Source organism: Dermacentor variabilis, chromosome 2, assembly GCF_050947875.1.
Source record: "Dermacentor variabilis isolate Ectoservices chromosome 2, ASM5094787v1, whole genome shotgun sequence".
Lineage (NCBI taxonomy): Eukaryota > Metazoa > Arthropoda > Arachnida > Ixodida > Ixodidae > Dermacentor > Dermacentor variabilis.
The window spans coordinates 128,978,167-128,984,218 of NC_134569.1; positions in this window are offsets into that span (position 1 = coordinate 128,978,167).

Consider the following 6,052-nt stretch of genomic DNA (forward strand, 5'->3'; position numbering starts at 1 on the left):
AAATAAAATGTAGGTAAATGGAACCGAAATGGGCTTGGCAGCAAGTTTCTTTAGTACATATATGAAGCACTTGAAGGTAGGTCAAGATAGTAAGGAGCACAGAGACACAGCGCAGTGTGTGTGTCCATTCCTCTCTTAGCCCGTCTTGAAGCGCGGCAATTCTGCAGTCATGAACCAGCAAGAGTTCCAGTCAATTCTTGCTATATAGTTACGGGAGAGAGATATCAAAAGTTGTACTATAATGCTCGTGCGCTCTTTTAAGAGGAAATACATAATAAGATCACTACGTGAACGCTAAAATATTAAATTACAACCTCTTTAGCAAAATTCATTTTAATTAAAAGCCTAGAGCTACGTTTTAAATAGGAGCGAATCAAGGTCAAGCATCCTATTCTTGAAGTGCGCGTTGAAACCTTAGCACCGGAATGCCAGCTTGACGTCACGCATTTGAAGCTGTCTTTTCACATTCGGGCCACCATGACGTTTTAGACACGGCGGCCCCATTTCAATGGGGGCGAAATGCTAAAACACCCGTGTACTTAGATTTAGGTGGACGCTAAAGAAACCCAAGTGGTCCAAATTTCTGTGGTCCCCCACTACGGCGTCCCTCATAATCAGATCGCGCTTTTGGCACGTAAAACACCACAATTTAATTTTTAATGACGTTTTAGAACTTGACATGTTCCGTCTTGATTATTTTAGAATCCAATACTGCCCACCCTTATTGACAAAAAAATATTGACTTTTCCAGAGCAGACGTCACCAAAATCTGTGACCTAACTGTGAGCTGCAGCGGTAAATTAAAGGTCGCGTCGCCATTACTCTTTCGTTCTTTAATATCGTTTGGCTTGTGAAGCGTTTTGTCATGGCATAAGTAGCCTATTGTGTGTATTTTAGCAGGGTTTTTTATTAGTATAGCTTAAAATTCATTTTAGTATACCTTTACACATCTGGGAGATTCCTGTCGCAAGAGGTCTAAAGAAAGAGTTAATATTTCTCTCTCCCCAGCGTGTTATCTACGTCGAATATGATGAGTACATGAGGCTTTATCCCCGTCTTGATACTGATGGGTACATAAAAGAAGAGAGAACAAACTATGCAAAAAGAAAACAACAAATGGAGTTCGCGATGCATGTAAGCTTTAAGTAGGCGTCAAAAAATGCTTCGCGGCACGCAGCGCTTTGGTAAGGTTGATGAAAATATTGTGTTGGCTTGGCGCCAAAGCGACAAGAGCAATAGCCCTAGGGTAATTTTGGGAGTGTGGCCGCGACCTCGGAGGGGCGAATGTTTTCGTATTAGGCCATTGGGCTTTAAACTGCTGCTGTTCCTTGGGTGCGCAACAGATATGTATGGATTGACGGAATGTCAAACGTAAAAGTTCGAATTCGCACGTGTTTACCTTGCAAGCACGTCTATGTGACCTTCGTTCTTCTTTGTTTATATGGTTTTTTAATTGTTCCGTGAAGTCCGAACGAATAGGGCAGACGCGTGATTGACTTGTAAAAGGGTGCATTTCGGGGTTGTTGAGCTCATTTTTCTAGTAGTAAAATTAAGAATGGGTGTTTTAAACACTCCGAAGCATCTCTGTTAATAATGACGAGCGTCATCTTGTCTTGTGAACTACAGCAAATGATGGACTGCTGCGGGGCGCACGTCATTTGCACCCTGAATGCAGAATTTCAGATATTTCAACATAAACTAGGTCATGCGCTACCCGACTAGGCTTCAGTAATGGCGCAATAGCGTTCCCTATGACCGATCATAACGTGCTCTGGACACTTAGCCGCCATCAACTGCACGTTACACACAGCGGCCACGAGGGCATAAGCGTCGATTGCAGACCTCTGCTAATGGCGGCACTTGTGTCCTCTTGGGATGGACGGTGTAGTGGGCGACAACGGCGCCAGAGGGCGCACTCTCTGGATCCCGAATGTTATGGGCCTACAGCTGAACATCTGGGAATGACAGGCAGTGTGTCATTTCAGTGACCAGAGAGCAGTAATACAGCTGTTGGCGTCACGAAGAAAGGAGCACTTTGCGAAAGAGAGGCTGTTTCCCCCCGCGTTGATGGCTTTCCTTATTTGGGTTGACCGGTGTGTCTATAGAGTGCTGCTTTTCGTAGCGGCAAACGAACGCGATATCTCCATCACGTTAGCTAGCATAGACGATCTCGTCGGCCAAGTGTGCTCTGCTCTCCGGCGTCGCGTTCGTCAGCTGTCGCCTAGATGTGGGTGATTCTCGAGGGTCGCGCTGGCCTGGTCGCGTCGGCCTGCAAGAAATAAAAGAGTTGCGGGTGCCTCCGACGTGGGATGCTAATGATTGCTGCTAAAACCACAAAGAACAAGGAGCGTCTGGTGCAGGGCCCGCTGGGGCGAGAACTAGGGACAAAAGAATAGCGCATAGTATATAGCCCTGGAGTCATCCAGGGTATTTTCTCGCTGTCTTGGGCCCATACAGGCTCTTTCCTCTAATGTCTTGCTCGGGAACATAAGATAATAGATACATGTTGTAATGTAGAAACCCCGAATGACGCCTTTAAGAGCTCCTTTAATGACGCCTTTAGGAGAGATTATCGTCACTAATATAGAAACACTAGCCTTGCCACTTTTCGCGCGAATGCGAAATTGCAGATTTCACTAGAAAGGCTCCCCGTCCTGTTTATCCATGTGTGTGTGCCCGCCCACATGTATTTGACGAAGTATTAAGCTATGATCAACTTTGTATTTGTACGCGTATGCTTAATTAGATTATTATTTTCCAGTTCCGTGTCCTTCGTGGGCATATTATTATTATTATTATTATTTTCAACACATATATACGATTAACAGGAAAGGGAAAGGGAGGAGCAGGCTGGCAACTGCCAACGGAAGGGGCACAACGCCTGCCTACTCTTCAGAAAGGAGGTGACAGCAACACAGAGATGGAAGATAGGGAGGAGGGGAGGAAAGAGGAAAGGAAGAGCAACAGGACAAATCTCAACGAATAAAGTAGAACAAACAGTACAGATCCCAGACAGTAGGGCCGGTCACTGAATGTAACGCATCTACAGAACAGTAAATAGAAGAGGGACTATCGAGAGGCAGATGAAATCACAGACAGCGCAAAACCGGCAAATTTCAATCTGTCCGCTTGGTTAGACATACGATGCTCAATGTGGTGAACACGTGTGGTGAACACGGCTTTTGCAAATCACACTGAAGGCATGTGGTGGCTATGCCTCTCTTTATCAATTTCAAACGGTCGCTATAGAAAGGCAAAGCACTTTTCTTTGACCTTGGATTGTATCTCCAGCATACGCGGTCATCTGAGGAAAATAAATTTTCAGATCTAGAAACTGAATACAATTGTCATTAGGCAGTTAGAAAGTAAATTTGAGCCACTGGGAATATTTGGTGAACAATGTTATGCAATCTGCTACAGCATCGTCAAGACACAGGACTGGTGATTTGTTAAGGACAATTGGATAGTCGTCAACATACCTAAATACCCGAATGATTGATTACCCAGTTAGTTCCACATTAATGCGGTTGTCAAAGGACGCTAAAAAATATCACACATTGGTTCCATTGGTGGACCAATACAGATTCCTGTGCGCTGAATGTAATAACAGCCATTGTGACTACTGGCAGTCGAATCCAAGCAAAATTCTAACGAGGTAAGAATTGTCAGTTCACTCATTTTATCAATTTTTTTTCATGAACAGCACATAGAATGCCTTCTCGCGTCACAGAATAGTATAAGTCTTCAACGTCTAGTGAGAAAGCTGTGGCCACGGATGCCAGGCCATCTTGCAGCTCCAAGATAACGTTATCAGAGCACCTCACCATTAAGGGATCTTCGATTGGTAGTCGCTTCAGGTGCGTTTTCAGGATTCGTCCTACTTGGAGCTGCCACGACGCCTTCTCTGAGACGATCACGCGCAAAGAATATTCCGGCTTATGGGTCTTGCATGTAAAGAAGGCTTCCAAGTAATTATTTGCAGCAGATTTCGCCCGCTTTTTTACAGAGTCCAACTGCAGGTATTTTAACAGTTTTAGTGCTGCTTCTTTTTGTTTCTCCGGGTTAAAGTCGGTCCCCTTGTTATCACCTAGTATGTTCAGCGCTTTGCAAATTGTCAGCATGGTGTTACCTTTAAAAGAAGAAGCCCCAGAAATGCATGAAATGTCACACTAATCACCGGACCAATTACACCAAATGCACTTCAGATGCTGTGTATCAAACACCCTTAGATTGTGGACGAGGTTATATCGGGCAAACTGGCCAGTGCTTCCATGACAGGGCTAAACAGCACAACAATGATGTTAGAAAAGGATACGGCAGTCACTTGGCTGAGCACTGCAAAACGTGCGCATGCACACCCATGTTTGGTGACACAACCTTCCTTGAGGAAAGGAAACACAAAAACCGAAAGAGAAATTCTTCAGGCACATCTTATAAGGAAAGCAAGCGACGACTGCGTCAGCTGTACATCAAGAAAAAGAAGCGACATTTCTTTCGAGATATCTAGACACTTGAACTGATCGGCCATACAATCGTGTGTATGAGACAACTCCTTTCAATCTTTGTGTCGATGATAATGAGTGAATGATGTACCTGATGCACAGAGCATCAATAGATGATCGTTTGTAAGAAACGCCAGTTAAAAGTAGCGCCAGTCCTGTCATCTGCGTTCCTTCGACTTCGTCTTCGTCTTTTGCGCTTTTTTATGAAAACTGTGTTTATTAGGTTCTGTCGGGATATAGAATTCAGGCTTGTCATCGCGTTGACGGGCATGAAAGCTACTGTCGTAGTCTGGATGCTGCTGTATATGATAACCGCTTCACTTGAGGACCATGCCGGAGACATCCGTCATGGACGGCGGTGCTTGGCAGGTATGAAAGCATCCGAATTTTCCGATCCTGAGTCAGAAAACTCAGAATCAGCAGCGTCGGATCATACTGCCGAACTGAGCCGCTTCCGAGCCGCGGGCGGTCGGTGCTGACCACGAGACGAGTCCAAGACCATATATTCCAAGGCAAGCTGCGCGGGGAGAGAGAGAGAGAAAAAGGGAAGAAGGAAAGGCAGGGAGGTTAAGAAGACTGAGTCCAGTTTGCTACCCTACACGTGGAGAGGGGAATGGGGAGTAAGATAGAGAGAACATGAGTATGTAGCACACTTTAATTTATGGACAATAATTTAATTTTTTAACGTGCCAAAACCACTTTCTGATTATGCGGCACGCCTTAGTGTGGGACTCCGGAAATTTCGATTACTTGGAGTTCTTCAACGTGCACCTAAATCTAAGTACAGGGTTGTTTTCACGTTTCGCCCCCATCGAAATGCGGCCGCCGCGGCCGGGATTCGATCCCGCGACCTCGTGCTCAACAGCCCAACACCATAGCCACTGAGCAACCCCGGTGGGTACTATAGCGCACTTTCAATGCACTAAGTTAGGTGTGGAATGTCTATAGTTGGGCACTCAAGTCTGTTACCTTAAGGTAGAGAAAAAGCGCTCGAACTGCTTTCTGGGCTAATGAACTGGATCTCCCAGCAGAGTAGGGCCTTCAGGGTTCAGCACAAACGTCGTTGCCTGTTACTGATGAACGAAAAGCTCATAAATAGGAAAAAACTGCAGCACCAGAAAAACGCTTCTACATTCGCTCCGTTAAAGAGCCTCTCCCCAGGTCCAATTGCAAATTTTGGTCATAGTCTGCAAGTTGTTACATGTCGTCTAGGGAGTGTTCTGCTGCAAAACTTTTTTTCAAATCGGCTCCATTAATAGACCAGAACACGACAGCCTCGCACCCAGACTAACCGAACGCATACTCTCGCACCCGGGTTGCCCGATCGACCGGCGCCATCTTGTACTGGGCTGCCAAAGTGTGTTCGCCGGCGACCGGCACACATGGCGAGCGTCAGCTCTAGGACTCCAAAGTGCGGAAATGTGCCCGTTCACGCGGATCCAAAGTACAAGAAGTCATCTGGGCATCATTGCGTCGTGTTTGGATGCCAAAACAACCAGCGCAAAAGGAGCAGGTTGCTTAGCGCTGTTTGCGAAGAACACAACACACGC